At 46.1% G+C, this 25,469-nt stretch overlaps 1 pseudogene; it reads right to left on the reverse strand.

Moving 5' to 3' along the window:
• Gm46385 overlaps window positions 1–25,469 on the reverse strand; it is a 39,613-nt pseudogene that overhangs the window by 2,458 nt on the left and 11,686 nt on the right.

Below are 25,469 nucleotides of genomic sequence, written 5' to 3' on the forward strand. Positions count from 1 at the left end.
TTCTCTTGGTTCATATATGGGTCACAGGCTCTTTGGCTTTAATCCCTGACTACAGTTTGTCTCCCATTCCTCTATATGTGAAAGAATAGCTATCATCTATATGTGAAAGAATGGCCATAGCTCCTCCTGCTTGCTGGTCTGCTATAGTTTGTGTCAAACAGACTCTCAGAAGAGTGGGATGTCAGCTTGTGTTTCAGTGATTCCACTTCACACCTCTGATGTGTCCCCTTCACTGTCCTCCAAGATCTGGAACAGAACATCCACAAGGGATTTCAGTGCAGCTATCATTCTGTAGATGACCATTTTAATGGTTAAGCCTTTTGTTTGCTCAGCAGCTGCTGTGGGTTGATCAATCCTTAAAGAATCCCCTTGACCACTGTCTTTTTTGCTGAGGTTTCTTTCTGGTAAATCATTGCTTAAGGTGTTCTTCCCGAGAGCAGCTTTTAGAAGTAGCCTCTCCTTTTTCTGCTATCCTAGACTTGGCTGTATCCTTGAGCTTTATGGAGCTACCACTGGAAGCTCTGTGAAATTTGATGCTCTCTTTGCCTCAGGCAGGGAATAGTGCTCAGTAGGTTTCATGGAGGACACCTTCTCTGTCCTCAGTGCAGGTTTCTTGGGTCTCACCTCCTTTCCAGGGCTGCTGCTTGCAGGGCCAGGCACCTTTTGTGCCCCCACACCAAGGTCCTTCTTGATGGTGTTATGCACATCAGATTTTGTATTGTCCTTCTGTAAGGGCAGCCCTGTGGGCACAGACCCCTTCCATTTGCTGCATTTGTAGGGTTTGGCTTTGAAGATGGAGGGCTGGGCAGGCTGGGAGAGTTGAGGCCTGTTCTTGCAATAATGAACAGTGTTTGCTGGGAAATATTCCTGTACCTGGGTCGGTTTCCTGTAGGGGAGGAATCTGAATGGGGTTCCTTGTTGTTCTCTGACTCTAGTTGTCTTTCGTTATTCTCTGGGTCCTTATGGAGCTGGAGCCTCCTGCAATGCTCAGGATGGATGGTGGTTGGACTGATAGCTTTAGAATGTAGGGTGCCCCTGGGCAAGTTGTCAGTGGGCTTGCTAATAGCTTTTTGATGTTTTCGCTCATCATAATCTTTGGTTTCTTTTGAATATGGTCCATGTTTCCCAGGCAGGCTTCCAGCTGGTAGGGATGCCTGTTTCCTTCTCTCAGTGGTGGGATGTGGCACCACATAGGTCCTACTTTTGAAACAAGGTGGTATTTGTTTTTGGGTAGATTTTGTGAGGATTTTCTTTTCTTGGACTTGTTTCTCATCTACCAAGTTTGGTATCACACGGTGGTGAGGTAATGGCTGATGCTGGGAATGCTGTGGAAGTCCTTTAGCCTTGGATGGAGCTTTGTCAGGGCCACTGTCATCACTAAACCTCACAGATTTACATTTTCCCAAGGAAGGGCTTCTGAGCTCATGGACAGTAGCCACAACTGATTCAGAGTTAATAGAGTATGTACCCCAGAAAAATCGACTAAGATTTTTGTAACGTTGCTTGTTGGGGCTGCAAAAGACAGGAGGCAAAAGCATCAACCCCAATCAGAGGATCAAGAGGCCCATCCATCTGTGTAAATTTGGCACCTCCATCGCCTACATATCCTATGCCCCTTAGTCTCATATCCAACAAAGTTCCTCCGAATCCCACCCATATCCAGAATGAAGATGCCCAGACCCTGAGCCGACATCCTGGTATGAAAATCGATTAAAAACAAAGATTTCTTACATTTCCATAGGTTGTGATGGTGTCTTGGTCTATTCTGCAATTTTTCCTCCATCTGTACAACCTGGAGATAGTTAAATAGTATCAGGATGCGGAATGAGAACACACGGGAGTGAAGCATCCTCTTGTGACTCCGCATGCTAGGACTCTAGTGCTCAAGCACCATAGCACAAGGACAGAGCACTGAACCTGAGCGAGGGGAATGGAGGGGCCTCATCTCTCCATGTACACTTTTCTTACCCCTACCTCAAAATTTAAATTTCCACTTACAACATTGGAATGGCCACAGGATATGAAAGAGAATTGCAGTTAAGAGATTGAAGCTACCTGCTGTCAGGTGAACTTGTGTCCCCCCATCCAGTGTCACAGCATCACTCCAGTGCCTTGAAAAACACTCTCATATGTAGCACCCATCCCAGGCCAACCACAGCTCCTTTCTATTCCAAAACCTGTGGATTCCAGAATTCTTATTTCCTTTCCACAAGCCCCCACTTCTTTCTTGCATACCATGTCCTCTTCACTAATAAGCGAGACAAACCAAACCTCAAGCTTGCACTGTCTGTGGGATAATATTAATGTTCCATCTGAACATTATTCGTCATTTCCTATGTTTCCTATAGGAAACATTCTTTCACCTGTGTCTGCTTCAGCCAAACATTCCTTCAGGAGTCTTTCAGGTGTCAACCAGAAAGTTACATTGTATGTTTGCCTCCTAGAAGATACCCACTTTAGTAGTTCAGGATCTTAGTTTTTGACAAACTGAGCTTCTCGATGGGACTTGAATTGTTTCTTTGGTATTGTCTCTGTCAGGTTGTCTTCTGTCTGCTGAACCCAGTCTGTTCATTCTGTGATCAGATTGTCTCAAGTCAGACACAAAACTTCCCTTTGTCACTTATTTATTTAGATTTGTTGTTATTTAATATAATCAAAACTAATGTACTTTTTCATCTTCAGGTACAGAATTGTAAGGAAAATGAAATTAATTTCTTAAATATAAGAATGCATGTGGCTTATTATGAACTAAATTGCCTGTGATAGTTTGAATGCTTAGTAATGGTTGGATACTTTCCTTTACATATTCACTTTTTTAAATTAGCAAACTCTAATAGAATTTATTTAGGTGTTTTAAAATACCTAATTCTTTTGCCATTGGGAATAGTACCACAATCACCATGGATATGCAGGTATATCCTTGGCAGGATGTAGACTACATCCTTTGAGTCCATGCTCAGAAATAGTACACCTGGCCCTAAGGTAGTTCTATTTTCAGGAAACTCTGTACCAATTTCCACCATGCTGCTCCAGTTTACACACCCAATAGCAGCTTCTGATATGTCCCTTCCCTCATCTTTGCTAGAATTTCTCTTTTGTTTTGATCTGCGCCATTGTCATTAAGTAAAATGGTATCTCAGTGTTGCTATAATCTTAACTACCTGAAGGCAAAGAATATTGAAGTATTCCCTGTTGAGAATTCTCCATTATACTCTGTACCTTATCATTTGGTTGGATTATTTTGGGTGTTTCTATCAAATTTCTTGTATTCTTTATATATTCTGAACCTTAATTAACCTGAAAAGCTGAGAATGTTGAAGTATTGGTAGAATAATTATCATCCTCTGTGTATGACCTTTTAAAAACTATACTTTAGTCAATTTATTTATTGGTTGAATTTTGATATTTAGTTAATCACCATTGTTTATACATTCTAGACGATAAGACCCCACAGAGAATTTCACTAGTGGGATGATCTCTGATCATCTAGGCCTGAGAAGGAAGCATCTTTTTCTGCACAGGGTCTTTTAATTTCATGTAAATTCATTTTCAATTCATGGGCTCTTTTCTTTGCTATTTGAGTTCCTTTTTCCCATTAAATTTTTATTCCCTTCACATCCTGATTGTAGTCCCTTCTTCCAGTCCCAACCTCACAAATCACTCCCCCCATTACTCCCTTTTCTTCTCATCAGAGAGGGGAGACACCCCCTGCCTTGGGTACCAACCAGCCTCAACAATCAACTGGAAGCAGTGCATCCTGTGCCACTGAAGCTCACCCAGGCAGTCCAGCTGAGGGAAGGGAATTCAAAAGCTGGCAACAGAATCAGAGACAACTCCTGCTCAAACTTTCAGGGACTCACATGAATTCTAAGATGCTCACCCTCTACAAATGTGTAGGGGGCCAATTGCCAACCTTTGCAAGCTCTTTGGTTGGTGATTCAGTGTCTGTTAGCCCCCATGTGCCCCTGTTATTTGACAACGCAGATTGTCTGGTGGTGGCCTTGACCCTTCGGGTTCCCTCAACCCTTACCCTAAACCTTCCACAAGACTCACCAAGCCCTGCCTAATGTTGGGCTATGGGTGTCTGCATCTATTTCCATCTGCTGCTCCTCAAACCCTCTCCCACCCAGGTCTTTCCTTCCATCTAACTCTGATGTCTATTGGATTGCTTCTTCTGAATGTGATTCAATCATCCTCTCTTAGGCCCTCCATGTTCTGTAGTGTCTCCCTGTTGATTGAATAATAGGTTATTTTATATTTTGTAGTTAATGTCCACTTGTTAGTGACTACTTACTATGCCTGATTTTCTGAATCTGTGTTACATCACTCAGGATGATATTTTCTAGTTCCATCTATTTGCCTGCAAATATATTGGTGTCATTGTCTTTTATTTATTAGAAGTATTAGTATTAGTACTTAATCATTTTTACAATCCAGTTGTCATCTCCTTCTCATGCTGCACTCTGACAGTTCCTTACCCCATTCCTCCTTCCACATCTCCATGAAGATATTGCAAAATCCCTCCCCACCCCACTCCATGGGGACCAAGTGTCTCAGGGGTTAGATACATATTCTTCACTGAGGCCAGACCAGGCAGTCCTCTGCTGTATATGTGTTGGGAAGCTCATATCAGTTAGTGTATGCTGCCTAATTTGTGGCTCATTGCCTGAGAGATCTTGAGGCCCAGTTTGTTTGAGACTGCCGGTGTTCTTATGGGCTCACCCTCTTCCTCAGCTTCTTCCAGCCTTTCCCTAATTCAACCACAGGGGCCCCAGCTTCTGTCTTTTGGTTCACTGTAACTACATCTGACAATTTAAATTGCTTGTTGGTCCTCTCAGAGGGCAGCCATGCTGGCTTCTGTGTGTAAGCACACCATAATATCAGTAATAGTGTCAGACTTTGGAATGTCCCCTTCAGCTGGATACCAATTTGGGCTGGTCACTGGACCTTCTTTTCCTCAGTCTGTTCTCCATTTTTGTTCCTTCACTTCCTTTAGACAGGGAGAATTCTGAAACACAGTTTTTGACTGTGGGATGGCAACCCCATTCCTCCACTTGATGCCCTGTCATTCTACTGGAGGTGGACTCTACAAGTTCTTTCTCCCCACTGTTGAGAATTTCATCTAAGGTCCCTCCCTCTGAGTCCTGAGTGTCTTTCACCTTCCAGGTCTCTGGTACATTCTGGAGGGTTCTCCCAGCCCCTACCTCCTGAATTTGCCTGTTTCCATTCTTTCTGCTGGTCCTCTAGGCTTCAATACTGTTTCCTAAGCCCCACCTCAATTATGATCATGTTTCCACATTCCCTTCCCTGTCTCCTCTCCCACACAAGTTCCTCTCTTTCCCTCTGCCCCCCACCCCTGAGATTGATTTCTTCTCCCTTCCAAACTGGGTTGATGCATTTTCTTATTGGTGACCTTCTTGAGTTCTTTGGATTTTAACCTATGTATTATGTGCTTTTATGGATAATATCTACTTAGTGAGTATGTACAATGCATGTCCTTTTGGGTCTCAGTTACTTTTGAAAGATCCTGACAGAATGTAAAAGGTCACAGAAAGCCCTGAAATTGGCAAGATCGATGTCACTGTTAGCAGAACTAGCTTTACTGATTTAGAAAAATAGAGGTGCACAATGCTCTGGCCACTCCTTGAACCTGTGTGTCTGCCAATGTTTTGACCATTTCTTGAACCCATGTGTGTACCCACTGATGAAGCCCATTGCCAGGTGTTTGTAATATTGGTTGCTGAGAAATAGTTAGAAAATCTTTCCAACAGCCACAGCCTGGCCAATCCTGAGTTGCTACACCTGCACCAGACTCTTTCCTTGTACGCCTCCCATACACATTTCTTGAGAATAGACATTGTTTAGATCTGGAAATCCCCTACTCTCCCCCTTCTCTTTTCCCCCCTGATAGCCTATAAAAACTGGGACCTCTTTCCCCTCGAGGTCGACTCCTCTACCCCTGCTTGGGATATGAGTTGTGCCCAAAGGTCTGGCTTTCCCTGAATAAAGCCTCAGGTGGTTTACATCAAGCTTGGTCTATCATGAGTTCTTGGGTGTCCGCTATTGTCCTGAGGCCTGAGCGAGAGGCTCCTCTTGGAGTCTTTCATTTGGGGGCTTGTCCCAGGATTGCTGTGACCACCCACTTCTCCGTAGACCCACTTGGAGGTGAAATTTTTTTGTCTAAAAATATTTCTGTGAGCCGGCGAGGTTCAGTGCTGAAATTTGCAGCTGCTATGTTTCATGAGACAGGGAGACCTTTGCCTCGGGATGAGGCACTGAGTGTGAACAGTAGATGTGCTGGAATCACTGGCTTCTGCTCACTTGGGGGATGCCCTGAGCAAGGGGAAGGACTCCAGGAGTGAAGAGTTGGTAGTCTTCCTAGATTGGAAGACTTATGCACTCCCCCGACTTTTTTACATTTCTGAGTTGGTTTTTGTTTGTCTGTTAGAAGACGGGCATTTGTCAGTGTGTGTTTGGTTTTTGTGTCTGTTTTCAGGTATTTGTCAGTGTGAGTGTGTGTGTGTGTGTGTGTGTGTGTTTTGTGTCTGTTTTCTGTGATATTGGACAGACTGTAACGACCCTCCCCCCCCCCCCCCAGTTTGACTTTAGACCACTGGACTGAAGGTAGATCAAGGGCCCATAATCTTTCAGTAGAAATTAAGAAGGAACCTTGGCAGACTTTTTGTGCCTCTGAGTGGCCGACTTTTAATGTAAAATGGTCACTGGAGGGGAATTTTGGTTTGACTCTTATCTTTAAAGTTAAAGTCATTGTTTTTCAGAGTGGACCTGGGTCCTACCCCGATCAACAGCCTTACCTCATCCAGAATTCACTGCCATAAATCAAACCATAGATTCCCGAGCGTCTCAGAGCCCTCCCCCAGCTGCTTCCATGTGTGCGGGTGGGTCAGCACAGCGCCCTCACTTTCTGCCCTAAGAAGCAGTAAGCACAGTGGTGGTGGCAGAGGCAGTGAGGACCCTGCCTGGACCAGCGTACTTTCTGGCCTGGTGATGAGAAGGCGAGGGGCTCCTCCTTCAGCTGTTCCCACTCCCCGGGCGAGCGCGCAGCCCCCAGGCTTGAACAGAACTGAAACCACAGGCTCTGCCAAAACAGAGCCTCCTCTTCAACCCACAGCTCCCCCCAAGATCTATCCTGAAATTGAAGTGGCCAGAGTCCCCTTCCCCTATGCCCTATCTACTGCCTCTGCAGGTCCCTGCGCCCGACTGTGGGATTGCTGGCAGCAGTCATTAGACAGAGGACTGGTAGCTGGGACCCGGAGCCGAGGAGCCCAGAGTCCCCAGCAGATAGAGCTCCTGACACCACTTCTGCCTTTTCCTTTGCAAGCTGTAGGTGACCCGCACACAGACCCACAGTCTCTGCAGACCCTCCAATATTAGTCTTTTTTCATCAGCTGATCTGTATAATTGGAACGCTGGGTTCCCTCTGGATCGGCCAGATTAGAACTACAACACGGCTCAAGGGAGGGAGAGGTTGACAGTTTACCGGCCGGGCTCTAGTCTAAAGGGAGCAATGAGATGCCACACCAATTTGGCTCAGTTAAGAGAAGTGATGCAGGGCCCTACAGAGCCCCCGTCTGTTTTTCTAGAAAGATTGATAGAAGCTTATAGATACTATACTCCTTTTAACCCAACCTTTGAGGGTCAACAAGCCATGGTTGCTATGGCTTTTAAAGATTACATGCCATGGCTTTACAAGATGTAGTTAAGGAGGCAGAAAAGGTATATCACAAGAGAGAACCAGAGGGAGAGAAGAGAGAGAGGGAAAATCGAGAAGAAGAGGGAAAGAAGACAGGAGAGGAATTTAAGCAGGATTTTGGCTGCAGTAGTAGGGGAACAAGAAGGAAGGAACAGGCCAGAGAATAGACAGACAGGGTACCTGGGCAACAAGGAACCCAGACCTGAAGGAAGAAGATCTGTCCAGAAGATTTTAGAGAAGGACCAATGTGCCTATTGCAAGGAAAAAGGACATTGGGTACGAGAATGCCCAAAGAAAAAGGGAAGGGCCCCTAAGGTCCTGACTCTGAAAGATGATGAATGGGGGTGACGAGGCTCGGACCCTGCCCCCAAGCCTAGGGTAACCCTGATGGTGGAAGAGACTCCCATGCACTTTTTAATTGATACAGGGGCAGAACATTCTGTGTTGAAACATCCACTGTGAAAATTAAAAAATAAAAGAACCATAATGATTGGAGCCACTGGTCAGAAACAATACCCCTGGACCACTGTGCACACCGTAGATCTGGGTAAAGGCCAAGTGAGTCATTCCTGAGTGTCCCACACTGCTTCTAGGAAGAGATTTTCTGACTAAATGAAAGGCCCAGATTAGATTTACCCAAGAAGGGCCGAGAGTAAGTTGGAAATCTCCCACCTCCGTAGTCTTAGCCCTGCAGCTTGAGGAAGAATACAAATTGCATGAAGGCATAAAGCAAACGGAGATGCCAGACCTAAAAGATTGGTTGTCTGCTTTCCCTAGAGCATGGGCAGAGACTGGTGGCATGGGAATGGCTGTCAGAGTTCCCCCTGTGGTTGCGGGACTGAAAACGGATGCAACCCCTATAGGAGTGCAACAATACCCAATGAGCCGTGAAGTAAGAGATGGAATCAGGCCACATAATCAGAGACTATTACAATTAGGTATTTTGGTACCTTGCCAGTCACCCTGGAATACTACTCTACTGCCGGTAAAGAAACCTGGCACGAGGCTCTATCAACCAGTACAAGACCTGAGAGAGGTCAATAAGAGGGTCCAAGATATTCACCCAACTGTTCCTAGTCCCTATAACCTCCTCAGCTCACTCCCTCCGGAGCGAAAATAGTACACTGTACTTGATTTAAAAGATGCTTTCTTTTGCCTGAAGTTACATCCCTCCAGCGAGCCCATATTTGCCTTTGAGTGGAGAGATCCTGACACTAGACAAACAGAACAATTGGCCTGGATGCTATTACCCCAGGGGTTCAAAAACTCCCCCACCCTTTTTGATGAGGCTCTACATCGAGATTTAGCCTCCTTCTGAGCTGAAAACTCCCAGATAACTCTGCTTCAATATGTTGATGACTTGCTCCTTGCTGTAACCACAGAGAGAGAATGCTGGCAGAGGACCAAGAGATTGCTAGCAGAACTGGGTGAGTTGGGTTACCGGGCCTCTGCTAAAAAAAGCCCAGCTATGTCAGATGGAAGTAGTCTACTTGGGATATACCCTCTGAGATGGCAAACGGTGGCTGGCAGAGGCTAGAAAAAGGACTGTGACTCAAATACCAACACTGGCTACTCCAAGACAGGTGAGAGAATTCTTGGGCACCGCTGGGTTCTGCAGACTTTGGATACCTGGTTTTGCAACACTGACTGCCACCCTGTACCCCCTGACCATGGAAAGTGGAGAATTCAGATGGACATCAGAACATCAGAAAGCCTTTGAAAATACTAAGGAGGCCCTGCTGACTGTGCCAGCCTTGGCATTGCCAGATCTAACCAAGCCCTTCATCCTCTATGTTGATGAGAAGGCAGGGGTGGCCAGAGGAGTTCTTACTCAGGCTCTATGGTCGTGGAAGAGGCCGGTGGCATATTTATCTAAGAAGCGGGACCCAGTGGCCAGCAGATGGCCTACATGTTTAAAGGCGGTTGCTGCAGTAGCTCTACTCATTAAGGATGCTGACAAACTAACTCTGAGACAGCAAATAACTGTGGTAGCCCCTCACTCTCTTGAAAGCATTATCTGCCAGCCCCCTGACTGATGGATGACAAATGCCCTTATGACTCACTACCAGAGTCTGCTGCTGACTGAACAGGTTGTGTTTGCTCCTCCTGCTATTCTCAACCCTGCCACCTTCCTGCCTAAAACAGACAATGCCTCACCTGTTCACTGCTGTGCAGACATTCTTTCAGAAGAAATTGGGATTCGAAGTGATCTACGTGACCAGCCATGGCCAGGTGTTCCGAACTGGTATACAGACAGAAGCAGTTTCCTAATGGAAGGTAAGAGGATGGCAGGGGCGGCGGTGGTAGATGGTAAGCGAGTCGTGTGGGCTGACAGCCTGCCAGAAGGCACTTCAGCTCAAAAAGCTGAGTTAATTGCCCTGACCCAGGCCCTTCGAATGGCTGAGGGCAGTCCATCAACATTTACACCAATAGCAGGTATGCTTTTGCTACAGCCCACGTCCACGGTGCTATCTATAGACAAAGAGGGTTGCTGACGTTAGAAGGCAAAGACATAAAAAATAAAGAGGAGATTCTGAGCCTCCTTGAGGCTATTCATCTGCCTGCCAAAGTGGCCATTATACATTGTCCTGGACATCAAAAAAGGACACGATGTTGTGACAAGGGGGAATAACATGGCTGATGCTAAAGCTAAACAGGCTGCACTCGGCCCTTCAGGACTCAACAGATAGAACCTCTCCGGAAAGTTGCTCTGCCAGAACTGGAACTGTGCAGCCAGAGTTTGGGTGTACCCCTGAAGATATGAAACTAATGGACAATTTAGGGTTTACAGCAAAAAAATTCACAGGGCCAACGAGCAGTCAGTAATGGTAAAATAATATTACCACAAAAAGAAGGGAAAAGATTTATTGAAAATATACATCTGCTGTCCCACCTGGGAGTCAACCCTGCAAACACTGGTCAAAGCATCTACTTTTTATGTTTTCAGACTCTCTGATGTTGCAGAAGCAGTAGTTAAGAACTGTGTACCGTGTGCCATGACTAATGCAGGACATTCAAGCTATCCTCCAGGGAGAAGACTACGAGGAGATCGCCCTGGAGCCTATTGGGAAGTAGATTTTACTGAAGTAAAGCCAGCTAAGTATGGTAATAAATATCTATTAGTTTTTATAGATACCTTTTCAGGATGGGTGGAGGCCTACCCAACAAAAAAAGAAACTGCCAATGTTGTGGTTAAGAAAATCCTAGAAGAAATTTTTCCACGGTTTGGAATACCTAAGGTAATAGGGTCTGACAATGGACCCACCTTTGTTGCCCAGGTAAGTCAGGGACTGGCCATCCAACTGGGGATTGATTGAAAATTACATTGTGTTTATAGACCCCAGAGTTCAGGCTAGGTAGAAAGGATTAAAAAAAAAACTTGACTAAATTGACCTTAGAGACCGGTAATAATAACTGGACAGCCCTCCTTCCCTTTGCCTTGTTCCGCATCAGGAACACACTGGGAACATTTAAGCTTATTCCATATGAAATCCTGTATGGGAGGGGGGGTTTCCCAACTCACTGAAGTCGGGAGAGTGTTAGATCCTTTAAAATTTAACCCTGGTCCTTTATCGTTTACATGCACAAAAGCCCTAGAAGTGGTCAGAAACACTGCCTGAGAGCAGCTCAAGGAGGCCAATGAACCAAGAGATTTGATGGTACCATACCACCTCAAGGTGGGAGATGCAGTTCTTGTTTGAAGACATCAAGCTGAGAATCTAAAACCTTGTTAGAAAGGACCTTGCATCGTGCTGCTGACCACCCCCCCGCCCCCGCTGTCAAAGTAGAAGGCATCTCTGCTTAGATTCATGCCTCTCACGTAAAGCGAGCTCCTGAAGAATAAATCCCCTTGGTTGACCACCCTCATTTCTACTCTGATAGACCCTCTAATAATTTTGCTCTTACTGCTGACATGTGGCCCGATACTTCTTAAAAAATTGGTGACCTTTATTAGAGAGAAGATTGGTGCCATCTAGCTGTTAGTACTAAGAAAACAATACCAGTCTCTGCAGAACCTTAAAGAAGAGGTTGCAGTTTAGTTCTAAGATTAGAACTAGTAACTAGAAGAAGTGGGGAATGAAAGATCCTGACAGAATGTAAAAGGTCACAGAAAGCCCTGAAATTGGCAAGATCGATGTCAGTGTTAGCAGAGCTAGCTTCACTGATTTAGAAAAATAGAGGTGCACAATGCTCTGGCCACTCCTTGACCTGTGTGTCTGCCAATGTTTTGACCATTCCTTGACCCATGTGTGTGCCCACTGATGAAGCCCATTGCCAGGTGTTTGTGATATTGGTTGCCAAGAAAGAGTCAGAACATCTCCCCATCAACCACAGCCCGGCCAATCTTGAGTTGCTTCACCTGCACCAGACTCTTTCCTTGTACCTCTCCCATACACATTTCTTGAGAATAGACATTGTTTAGATCTGGAAATCCCCTACTTTCCCCCTTCTCCTTTCCCCCCTGATAGCCTATAAAAACTGGGACCTCTTTCCCCTCGAGGTCGACTCCTTTACCCCTGCGTGGGATATGAGTCTTCCTCAGAGCTCTGGCTTTCCCCGAATAAAGCCTCATGTGGTTTACATCAAGCTTGGTCTATCGTGAGTTCTTGGGTGTCCGCTATTGTCCTGAGGCCTGAGCAAGGGGCTCGTCTCTGAATCTTCCACTTTATTCAGGATGATATTTTCTAGTTCCATCCATTTGCATGCAAAACTCACGATGTCCTCATTCTTAATAGCTGAATAATAGTCCATTGTGTAAATGAACCATATTTTCTGTATGTATTTTTCCATTGTGAGACATTTAGGTTGTTTCCACCTTCTGATTATCACAAACAAGGCTGCTATGAACATAGTGGAACAGGTGTCCCAGTGGCATGGTGGGGAATCTTTAGGTATATTTCCAAGAGTGGTATAGCTGGGTCTTCAGGAAGATCTATTTCCAATTCTCTGAGGAACATCCAGATTGATTTCCAGACTGGTCTACCAGTTTGCAATCAAACAGCAATGGAGGAGAGTTTCACTTTCTCCACATTCCCCCCAACATGTGCTGTCACCCAAGTTTATGACCTTAGCCATTCTGATTGGTGTAAGGCAGAATCTCAAGGATCATTTTGATTTGCATTTCCCTGATGACTAAGGACTTTGAATATTTCTTTACGTGCTTCTAGGCTATTCCAGGTTCCTCTGTTGTGAATTCTGTTTAGCTCCATACCCCATTTTTTGATTAGGTTGTTTGACTTTTTAGAGGTTAGCTTCTTAAGTTTTTTATATATTTTAGATATTAGCCGTCTATCAGATTTGGGGATTGTGAGGATTTTTTCCCCAATCTGTAGGTTGTAAATTTGTTGTATTGGTTATGTCCTTTGCTTTACATAAGCTTTTCAGTTTCATGAGGTTCCGTTTGTCAATTTTTGACCTCAGAATTGTGTTTAGGAAATTTTGCCCCATGCCAATGAGTCCAGGGCTCTTTTCTACTTTCTCCTCTAATAGATTCAGTGTATCCTGTTTTATGTTGAGGTCCTTGATCCAGCTGGATATGTGCTGTGTACATCATGACAAATATGGATCTGTTTTCATTTTTCTACATACTGACTACCACTTAAACTAGCACCATTTACTGCAGATGCTTTTTTTATTGTATATTTTTGACTTCTTGTCAAAGATGAACAATCCATAAGTGTGTGAATTTATTTCTGTACTTTCAATTCTAGTACATTGATCCATCTGCCTGTCTCTGTACCAATACAATGCTGAGAGAGCACAGAATTCTACCAGACTTTCATAGAAAAGATAATGCCAATACTTCTCAAACTATTCCACAAAACATAAAGAGAAGGAATAGTGACAAACTCTATGAGGCCACAGTCACCCCAATACCTAAAACACATAAAGAATCAACAAAGCAAATTTCAGACACATTTCCCTAATGGCCATTGATGCAAAATTATTCAAGAAAATACTTGCAAACTGAATCCAAGAAAACATCAAAGAAAGCAACCACCATGATCAAGTAGGCTTTGTCCCAAGTGTGGTTAAATATATGAAAATCCTTCAATACATTGTAATCCACTAAGTAAAAAAACTGAAAGGAAAAAACCCACATGATTATTTGCCTAGATGTCTAAAAAGCATCTGACAAACCAACAACCCTTCCTGATAAAAGTCTTGGAGAGAGCAGGAGAGAGGCCCAGGGGGCCAGGAGAATGAATGGAAATACACAGCTGCTGGGCTGGGATGGGGTTTGGGAGACAGTTCTCTAGGAAGCTCCAGAGACCTGGGATAAGGAAGCTCCCAGGAGTCAGTGTAGGTGACCTTAGCAGAAATCCCCCACAGTAGGAATATGGAACCTGAAGCAACCACTTCCAGTTGCCAGATGGGACCCTCAGTGGAAGGTTGGGGACATCAACCCACTTATAAAACGCTTGACCCCCAAATTGGTCCTATCTAAAAGAAATGCAGGGATAGAGATGGAAAAGAGACTAAAGGAATGGCTGACCAGTGACCTGCCTATTTTTGAACCCATTCTATGGTTAGGCACACTATTAGTGATGCTTGCAGACAGGAGTCTATCCTAGCAGCTCCTCTGAGAGGCTCTCCCCAGCGCCTGACTGAGACAGATGCAGATACTCACAAAACATTGGAAAACCTTGGATGGAGGTTGGGAATCCCTGTAGAAGAGTTAGGGGAAGGACTGAAGGATCTTAATGAGATGGCAACCCCACAGGAAGACAAACAGTGTCAACCAACTTGGACCCCTGAAACTCCCAGAAGACTGAGCCACCAGCCAGGGTATACAGGGGCTGGTCCAAGGCCCCCAGCTTACTTGTAGTGAAGGGCTGCATTGTCTAGTCTCAGTGGGAGAGGGTGGGCCTAATCCTGCAGAGACTATAGGGGTGAGGGGATACTGGGACACTGGGGAGAGTGCTGCTGCCTCAAAGGCTTAAGGGAGGGGATGGGGGAGGAACTCTGTGAGGGATGATGGGCGCATCATTTGGGATAAATAACTAAAAATAATAAAAAAAAACTCTTTAGTGTACTTGGGTAGATCTATAGGCTGAACTATAGGCTGTTCCAAGACAGAATTACACAGAGAAACCCTGTTTGGGACCAGGAGGGAGGCGACAGTTGTTGTATAAACACAATGGCAAGTAAGCTGCAGTTTAAAAAGTGAAATCACTCTACCTCAGTCTTCTTCCTCTTCCATCAGCCTGGCCTGGTGCAGCTTCCCTGATTGGCCTTGGCCCTTCAGTAACCACCGCAGGTTCGGGCGGCCTGGACAATGGCCCTGGGGCAGCAAAGCCTGAGCATTGTTAAGCTGCTCTGTCAGTGGCAGCAACTAAGTGGGGAGCAAGAAGAAACTGGGGCTCCAACATCTGTGACCACTGAACTCAACAACCAAGTGCTGCACAGGAGATCAACTGCTTGAAGACCTAGAACCCTTTCACCTGAGGATCCAACTTCACAGTCTGACCATGCCCCTACAGAATCACCTTCACAGTAACGCCCCCCCCCAGCCTTGCCCCAAATAAGAAAGCTCCGCCCACTTGCCCAGTTCTTAAGCTCTGGGATCCTGTGAAGGGGTGGGGATCACTAGCCAGGGCAGTGGTTCTGTGAAGGGTCTGCCTCCCAGGGACTACGCCTCCTACTGGAGGCAGACTAGCAATGTACAACTGAAGCTGCACTCCTGCAGGATCAGTTCTCCAGATTCACAGATCTCAGCTGACAGGTAACTTCAGGCCTGGTGGTCCCAGGAGTCATTTGCCTAGCTGCTTGCCCCACTACTAAAACACATTGGCATCGACCTTTAAAAGCTGGGTTTAACCTGAGAATCTCTAGGCAGCCTCTGCAGCACTGTCTGTTTATTAATCTCCAACTGCAACAGTTCAACTGCTTAAACCACTACAGAAAATTATTCAGACCGCAGCTTAGTCTCATATATACATTAAAAAATGAAAATATACTTCTTCTATAGACCACATGAAATATGGAACAGTGGTTTACATGGCTATTTACACACACACACACACACACAGAGACACGTGTATATGTATGCATATGTATGTTTATGTATACATATATACAAAATTCAAGCTAGACAGCACTAACCAAATTATTAACTCTGGAATCATGTTCCCAAGCAGGAAGGGAACATGTTTTGTTTTTCTGAAGTGTGGCATAATAAATTCCCATTTGGGAGGAATGCCAAAGAAATGACATCTCCACAGAGCATGCGTTAAATCCTCATTGGAATAAACTGATTGGCTGATTATTTTTTTTCTCTATCTAAAACAGCGATACAAAGTATACATTTACCTGAAACACCATAAATAGAATACCAACAGCATAATTGTCTTTTGGGGACACACACATATATCCAGTTAACACGACTGACAGGAATGTTCTCAAATTTTACCACTTTGACTATATCAGCCCGCTGCCTTCTGGCCTCCCAAATTCCTGATGGCAGGAGGATACGCTCATCATTTTGAGTTGAGATTTGCCTACTCTTGATGTTGTCTTGGGTGTAGAGGTTCATGTCTGTGTTTCCAAGCTTTAGGGAGACTAAGTCAGGATTGCAGAAAGTTTTAGTCTAGCCTGTGCTAATAGCAAGTCCTTGTCTCAAAACATCATCAAACAATTCTTTTTGATTCTCCTCTTTCAAAGTTTGATTTTAGAGAGTGTCAGGGTAGTGTTAATCCCACAAATGGGAAGGGAAAGACCATTGACTCAAATCATCATGGTTAAATTAATCAAAGCAGGCAATGGATTGGCCTGCGGATCACTAAGATGCCTGTTGCCAGGTGGCCTGCAGGAATGGGCATCTCTCAGTCAGTCACCCTGCACTCCGGAGTCCATCTGCAGCCTGTGAGCAGTGGGGCTCACAAGCTGCTGAGCTGCCTCTGAGGCCTGACTGTCAAGCTGTGCAGCTTTGCTCCCTGAGCCTCAGAGAGGGTTCTGAGGAAGAATGAATGTCAGCAATATTGTCTGCCTGTATCTCTTAGGACTCTCCTTAATTATTGAACAAAGAGTTGCTCTTCTTTCCCACCAAATCGTGTCTTTATAGTCAGAATGCCGAAGAAGGTATCCCTAAGAGTGCGGGGCTAACCTGGCACTGTGAACAGTGAACTTTGTAAGGAATCCTTAATATTCCTTTCAAACCTGGCAGACAGTGGCAGGGCCCATCAACGCCTATACTTGAGTGACCTGGAAGGACGAAAGAAATGGGACTGTTGAACTCTAGTTTGGACAAAAACCAATGAGGTTTGTCCAATGTGGCCACCATACAGAGACCTGTGACCTCATTTGCCATATGAACCAAGGGTAGGTTAATCCTGAAACTAAGCAATCGAGTGTCAGCCATTCACAGCAAAGAAATTCCAGCCAATCACAGAAATGGAGCCAATCACAGGCTGTCAGAGGATCACATGGAGCCCCGTGGCCCTGATGCCTACAGCCAATCAGGATATATCTGAAAGGTTTGCAGTTCTTCAGCTGTTTAACTGCCGGGTGTGCAGTGAATCTGGAGTAGAACAGATCTGGACCTTGTTAATGTAACTCCCGGAAGCTTTCCTGTAAGGATCCCTACCCAGGAACCAACAGAGAACCTGTGTCTCCCATGGCTTTTGGGGGGAATTCATAGGTGCTTGGGGTGCTGGGACTTGACTGGGGGAGCTGACATGCCTGGCAATATTGAAACCATAGCATCCGGGGCCAATAACCTGCTCGAGATGACTTTACCAACCTGAGAGCCTAGCCTGAGAGTCCTGCAGAGTCTGGCTTGGGAGGAGACAAGGAAGTCTTAGAGCAGGGCTGTGGAGACCAGAACGGGGAGGCAATTTCTAGGGGGAGTGCTGAAGGAATGTTTGGAAGGGGGAGGGGAAGTGGGAGGAGCCCCTGGGAACTCAGGCCCTATACTGCCCCCCGGTGGGCTACAGAACAGGTACAGGCCTCCAACTTCACTTCCTCTTCATCCCAGGGACCTGTCTGGAGGAAGAAGGAACTACACCAACACAGGAAATGAAGCAGGATTTCATATCAGTAGCCTCCACAAGTGTTGCAAGTCTGTGACGCACATGTAATCAGACAGACAGATATGCACGCATTTGCACCTAAATTAGGGGAAAGGTGACCTGTGTTCTCATAGTGGGAATCTCTGGAAGGCTTTAGAGCAGGAAAACAGGCTGCTCTTCTGTTTTGATGCATCTGTATGCCCAAGTGGACAGACCCTAGGACTTGAAGCTTGCCTCGAGTTGAGTGCTGCTTAGCCAGGGCCCTTCCTGACCTGCTCAGTGCCCAGGTAATTCCTGCACTTTGAACAAGCCCCTTCCTTTGTGTGAGCCAGTCCTGTAGGATAGCCATTGCCTGGCCTCCGGCTGGTCTCATGGGACAGCAAGTGCTGGAAATCCAGAAGGACTTGCTGTATGATCCCAGGTCATGCTCTCGATAGCATTAGGTACCCTCCTCTGCCCTGAGTGTAGTGTTAGTGCTTTGTGTATGTATAAACGTCACCAGGGTACAGAGTTCTTAGGTCTGGCTTTCCCGTCAATCAGGAATTCATGCTTTCTGGAGTTAAAAGGGCTCTTAGGAAATAGTATTTCCTGACTAAAGGCTCTGCTTGCTTTCAGAAGTGTGTGATGGAGCTGAGGTTTCTCCAGGCTTGTGGTTTAGGCCAAGAGCAAGGGTCACTGGGATGGTGTTAGAGAGAGAAATCTCAGAGCCAATGGTCCCATCACTAGAGTTAGTGCTATGTCCTGTGAGGGCAGAGGCTGCTTGCCCATGGACACCACGACTACACACATAGGCTTGTGAAGATGGAAAGCAGGAGAGCCCTTGTCAGAGTGATGCATCCCTCAAATGCCATTCATAGTGACCACACATTGCAGGGATACAGGTTCAGTGTGGCATCTCCAAGGGGTCTTGGGGCAGGGAGGCAAACAATGACTGCTATTTTAGTTAGAGACACCATGGCAAAGCTTATAAAAGAAAACATTTAATTGGAGCCAGCTTATAGTTGAGAGGGTTCGTCCATTATCCTGGCAAGAAGCATAGCAGCATTCAGGCAGACATGGTGCTGGAATGGTACCTAAGAGTTCTACATCTGGGTCCGCAGGCAGCAGGAAGTAAGACTGAGTCACTAGGCCTGGCTTGAGCCTATGAGACATCAAAGCCTACCTCCACAGTGACACATTTCCTCTACCAAGGCCACACCTACTCCAAACAAGGACATCCCTCCTCTCCTTATGAGCCTATGGGAGCCATTTTTATTCAAACCAAAACTGAGGAGGAAAACACTACTTTGTCACCCGGGCAAGCTGAGGGGCTGCCAGGCTCAGCTCCCACAGGCTTCATCATGGAGAACTGGCTTCTGTCCTGGGGATTTCATTTCTCTCCAGGAAGCCTAGGGCACAGGAGACTAGCACAACCCCAACATTCCTGAGCCCTCCTTGTGATGTGTGAGATGCTGGGCCTTCTTATGCCTCTGTATACCCATACCTACATCTGCACAAATGTAGAACCTAGCCAGAGGGTCAGGCTGAGCAAGTCCCTGAGGTGGGGTCCCTGGAGGGATGGTGTTTCTCCTCATATGTGAAGACGTTTTCTCTGGTACTGGGATGGCGAGTCTCACAGTGCAGCTAGGGAATATGGGTGAGTGTGAGTGTCAGTGTTATTGTTACTTCTCTATGTGCCCTTTCCTTCTTGAAGCTTTTTCAAGGATGACCAAATGCTTGCCCTGCCTTGTGCCCAGCTCAGTGCAGAGAGAAGTCACTACACTGAGAGAAGGAAGCAGTCCCTGCCCTGAGAAGAAGCAGCCATTAGTACACAGATGGTATGCTTACATAAGAAGTAAAGCTTTCCTTTGTGAGGATATATTTTTATTGAAAAATATTTTTTCTGCTAACATACATGAGAAGCATTGGGTTGATCAGATGTGCCACCTTACTGATTGATGCCTGATGGACATGGTAAAGTTGACCCAGAATCCTGTCTCCTATGGACTTTGTGGGGAGAGTCTCCTGGACACAGACTTTCTGGGCAGCAAGGTCTGATTGCTGTCCCTGTTTGTGATCACCTTGTTTTTCACTGGATGTCTGTGGCCTCTGGGGCTGATATGATTGATGGCCATGGCTTATGTCTCTCATCACTCTGCTTTGTTCTAGGTCATAGCGACCCCCACTCTTGATAGGAGTAGCTGCCCTCAGAGGGCTGGGCATTCCTCAGCATGGCATCTTCATTATGATGGGCCTCTTTGTGTCAGAGGCTCTTTTGCACTAGGCTGTCTCTAATGATGTCATGAACATCCTACTCTCCCAGGTATGGGAAGAGATTCCTTTGGACTTAGATCCAGCTCTGGACAGTAGCTGCAGGGACATTACAATAATCTAAAAGTAATCCATTTCCTAGTCAATGTCATTCACATACTTCAGAACATTTCCAATCCTTCCCTTAAAATGCCTTTCTGGGGGAGACTGTCACTTCTCTGATGGGCGTAGGGAGGGCGTGCTCCCAAAAGTACCCACCTAGTTTCCTGAGCTGAGCCCATGCTGTTTCCTTGCTGTTCTGCTCTGGGCCTTTGGTGGCCACCTCTCTCCTGGTTGTAGAAGTATCCTGCTGGGGCTCCTTCTGAAACCTTCTCTTTGGCAAAATGCTCCTTCTGCTCTCTGCTGTACCTCAAGCTCATTCAGAGAGCAGAGAGTCACCAAAGTCTCCATGATGCTTCTAGATGCTCTGGAAGATGCTCAGAGGGAGAGAGAGACAGAGAACAGGCTGGCTGAGGTGGGGAGTGTGGCTCGGTGAGGTGGCAGAAGACAAGGGGACCATTCTGGAGACTGTTTTGTTAAGTGTACACCTCTCACTATTGTGCTTTCAGGCCCACATGCCTGCATTCTAGAGTAGAGGAAAGGTTTTTACAGGTCTCAAGCCTGACTTTGCCAGATTCATTGATAATTCAGGCAGTGACATCAGGCTGTCAGGGAGGCTCAATTAGCCCTCAGCAGTGACATCACTGATGCACCTCCAGTGACTCCACAGTCATGGTGCTTTCATCATTGATACTGGAATCCTATTTCAGTCTTCATGATAGTCTCACGTCTTCAGTGTCTTCTGAGGCCACCCACCTACCCACCTGTTGTGTGTCACCCGTCATCTTTGCAAGGCTCCGGCTTGACTACATGCTGAATCTCTGGGCTCCCAGGACAGCCTTCCTCTGGCAGGTTCTAAACAGGAGAGAGCAAGCATGGTCCTGACAAGGCAGGCAGTGCTCCTGTGCAGTTGTATGGCCCAGGCAGAAGCAGATAGGGTCCTGCTTTGAGGCCCCTGAAACCCTGCAGATAACCAGGAAGAGAGAGGATTCTGTACCATGGCAGCTGACTTGAACCTTTTGATGAAGTTTTTCCAGGAACATAGGAACATTAGCAAGAGACACAGATGGTAGAATTTGGAAAGGCAGGCCAGGGAAGCGATGAGGCTGGAGTGTCCCTCAGTGTGAGATCCCATGACTCCAGAACCTGCAGGTTTGGGCCCAACCTGAGCCTCACAAGATGCCAGGTGTCTTACTTTCTGACTTAGATGAGACCTCAGGTCAAGGAATAGGCTCCTGGGTGTGGGCATTCTCATGGGATGTTCAACCATTCTAGGATGCTGGTTTTATGGGCTGAGGAAGCTGGGCTTTGGGCAAGCATGGTTGACAGCAGACCATCAGCAGCACTCAAAGAGGTCACCCTGCGTATTTTGCTCCGACTTCCTGCCATGATTGACTTGCAAGTTGTTCTAGAAATGTTTCTTGCTTGAGTCATTAAAGGGATTTCTGGATTGGCACTTGCCAGGCCTCAGTGTGTGGGTGATGCTTCAATTTCAGGTAGCTCTTCTCTTCCACTCATTTTCCTCTAGTCTCTTCCTTCTGTCTTTCAGGTTCACATCTTGGCCTGTCTTAGACAGCCTTTTAGAGCTAAAGGACCCCATCATCTGCACAGCCTTGCTGCCTTCACAAGCAACTGTGGAGTTTTCTGTCCCTGGCATTGACATGTCCTTGAGAATTTACCCTCCCCACATCAGACTTGCCCCATGAGAAGTGGGAGCCTTGGTGCTGTTCATGTCCTGTGTCTGCTCCTGGCTGTGTTGCTCCTTCACTTGTGATGATGGAATCTGCATGAATGACAGAGACTGACAAGGAGATCTGGGTGGCCTGGTTGCCCAGGGAAAGGTTAAGAGTGGGGTCACTAATTATATCTTGATACTCCTGGAGGAGAAATTTTACCTTTGCTCATTTCAGTCACTCCAGGAAGGACAGTTCATTTAATTGGCACCTTCTGCTGAGATAGAAGGCTGTTATTACAGTCTAGTCAAAGATTTAGAAGGATCTGTTTTTTGCTGAGTGGATAGGAATTTGGCCTGGGTCTTGACCTTAAGCACAGGTCCTAAGTTGGGGCTAGGTCTCATTGCAAGGTAGTACTAGGCCTGGGAGGAGAATGGAGGTCACGGAGCCTGATATCAAGGTGGGAAAGAATGAGAGATTGTGGAATGAAGCAGCTTAGGGTGGGCAGAGGAAGAGTTTTCAGAGACCAGGCAGGAGCCAGCAGAGACTCACTGAGCAGGGAGCACATGCCATAGCAGTACCTGCTGCATCTCTGCTCCAACTTACCCTCCAAGCTCTTGGGGGAGATGGCTGCTGAGAAGTGGGGAGTCGCTCTTCCATTTTATGCTGCAGGAGAGGCAAGAGTGAACTCATCGTGGTTCAGTTATGAGCTCTTGTGGTGGCTTCAGGAGGCAGCCTGGGTTGGATGAGGTCAAGAGGCCTGGTAGGCAGAGTAGGGTCACCCCTATTGCCCATGGGCCCACAACTGCCCTGACCTCAGATATCCTTCCTATTTCATGCTCCATAGACACTTGAATTCTGCTTTTACTTTTCCTACAAGGTAAGGCCCAGGCCTTGGGGTCACTTTAGAGGTACTGGTAAGCATTATGCAGATGTGTGGCAAGTTCCTTATAGGTTCTGAGTCTGTTCTACTACCAGCTATCTCTACAGGCTGGACTCAGAGATTAGACAGAGGATGGGACCACTGACTGACAAGTGGAGCCCAGGAAAGCAAAACCCCAGCACCGGTGTCCCTGGACTCAGGCTAGTGACAATGACTGCAAAGAAAGTTTCATTTGGCCCTATCATTTATAGAGTGCTTCTTCTACCAATTTCTGTGTTTCCAAAGCTACTGCATGAGTGAGAAAGAAGGAATCCTTTCGAAGAAGACTAGGTCTAAGGGAAGTGAAGCAGTTTGTCCACAGACGGGCCCGGAGATCCTCCTCCAAATCTGGATAGCACAGTTCCCCTCCCCATATGCTCCCCTCTATGAGCATTATATGTGGATAGCTTCGTTGTTCGTGTAGAGCCTACAATGTACCCCCAGTTTTGATTGCTTCACTGTCAGGGTTCTGCAACTCACATCCTCAGTCACATAGCTCTCCTCACTCAGGACCCGGGCCAGCAAAGTCTCCTTTGTAGAGGAAGAGCAGAGCCTAACTTTCTTAGTACATTTTTCTTCATACTTTTCTCTCTCCCTGATAGACACAAAGGGGTGTGGCTCCATTCCCTCCCTTGTACCTGAAGGAGCTCTTGCTCCCAGTTTTCCTGGTCAGTTCGGCTTTCTATGTTGCCAGGATGATCTACGTGTCTTTCTTTTCTTTTTGCTTCTTAGTTATGTGGATAAATAGTCCCACAAGTTTCAGAAGCTCACTCCTTGTCCAGTGAGTTCCAGTTTCAGCTAGGTGCCTCTGCTTCACCACACATTCTGAAGCTTTGTGTAGACAACATGGGCCCACTCCCTTCCTTGTCCCTATTGCCAGTTCCCAGGCGTGATGCTCTGTTTTCTGAAAATTTCTCAACTGTCCCCTGATTTTGAAAGTGAAAATGTCAGTAGATGGGAAGAAGAACCTTGTTTTCCCCGATTATCCTGAATATTTCTAAGAATTTTCCTTTTTCTAGGTAATAGTGAAGCTTCATCTATTCTAAAGTTTAGCACGGTCTCCACTGCTCCATTAGGTGGCGCTAAGGCTCACCCACCCATGGAGAACAGTCTGGCATTGTGCAGTGTCTGTGATAGGTGCCTGTGTCACTCAATGTCCTCCATAGAGTCCTGTTTGATGGGCCACTCAGCCTCAGGCTGAGAGAGCAGACCTTGCTCTGTATTAGTGACATGTGGATTCACAACACCAAGGCCTCACCAGCAGCTTATTGACCCTCTTGTGGCTGCTGTTGGGCTCATTTAATCTATTCAAATGCCTCACCATCTCTGGTGGCTTCCCAGCATCTGTGACCTCAGAGGCTTGAGGGAAGGCAGCACATACCTGGCATATTTGACAAACAGAAGACTCTAGCAAACAACCCAAGTGTCTTGAACACTCCTGCATTACAGTCTGCCTCTCAATCAAGCAGGCCTAACACAGGAAATTGGCAATGCAAGGGTGAATTTTGACTATATGACTTCCTGTATCTCCAAAACATGGCTGCAGGATTGTTTTACTAACACCTGGGCAGAGTAGTCAGGCCTACGTGTGTGGAAGAGAATATATTGTTCTCTAATGAGGGATATATAGTCTATCTGAGTAACCACACTGGCAATTTTTGTGGTCATCTCACTGACCCTAGCTATTGTGTTGATTCATAACTAACCCACCTGCTTGAAAGATGGAGATGGCTTTACTGGTGCACAGGAAGGTGTAGCCCTGACCCAGGCAGCAGACATGGTGCTGTGGAAATGTAGAAAGTTCTTTTGAAAGTGCTAAAATGGAGTAAAGCAGAAATAACTGGGTAGGATTGTCCTTAAAATACCATGACTCTTTGGTGGTCACAACCCAGTGACAGGTATATTCCTACCTCTTGCCCTATCATGTGACTACATGAGCAGCAGTACATGAGTATGGGACTGTTAGACATTCTCCTTTGTGAAGCAACTCTAAGCTGAGTAGACACAGTCACTGGCTGCAGCAAGCTTTCCTTAGTGAGGGAGGTACTCAATGTCTACCTTCTAAAGCTGTGAGCAATTCATGTGATGCACAGCTAACTAACCAGGTTATCAATGACCAGGGCACTCATTTCCCAGAACATGGCTCATAGTCCTGGGAACACTATGAGGCACAGAACTCATCTGCTGTATAACCCCCAGGCAGTAAGGTTGGTACCCATCTTGGACAGTTGGACTGAAACCCTTGGAGAAATATAAGTGTTGAACTGCCCCACATGACTGTCTTTTATGCAGATCAGAGGGCTCTGGTAGTTTCCCCAAAGACTGACCCTGTCCAAGGTGCACCCAGATTACCTGCTGCCAGAGCTGATGGGTAAGCAGAACTGCTGTAGTATACAGAGCACCTCATGTCCCAGGCTTCCCATGTTTTCATATGCTATGTCACCCAGCATTTAGGTTCAAGGCTATTCTTGTTCACTGGCCGTATTTTATTATTTTCATAAATTTTATTTGTGTTGCCACTGTTCTTGTGTCCTAGGTATGATCTTTTCTTGAATTTACTTTTGTTTTGCTCTTGAGTGTGTCTGGAGGAATTCTGTCTGAGAATTGTATCCTAGACTTTCATAAGTCATCACTGTTACTTTGTTTTCACTGGTGAATTTTACTTTTCCATATTAGAACATGGCAGTGAGTGATGGGGGTCACCACCCAGTGGGTAGACTTGCTTCTAGGGGTGAGGCTCACTGGGGATACATGAATAAACGTTTTGCAGCCTGTGTGATTTTCATCAGTAAACTGTAGCT

The sequence above is a fragment of the Mus musculus genome, chromosome 13 (assembly GCF_000001635.26).
Source record: "Mus musculus strain C57BL/6J chromosome 13, GRCm38.p6 C57BL/6J".
NCBI classification, from domain to species: Eukaryota; Metazoa; Chordata; class Mammalia; order Rodentia; family Muridae; genus Mus; species Mus musculus.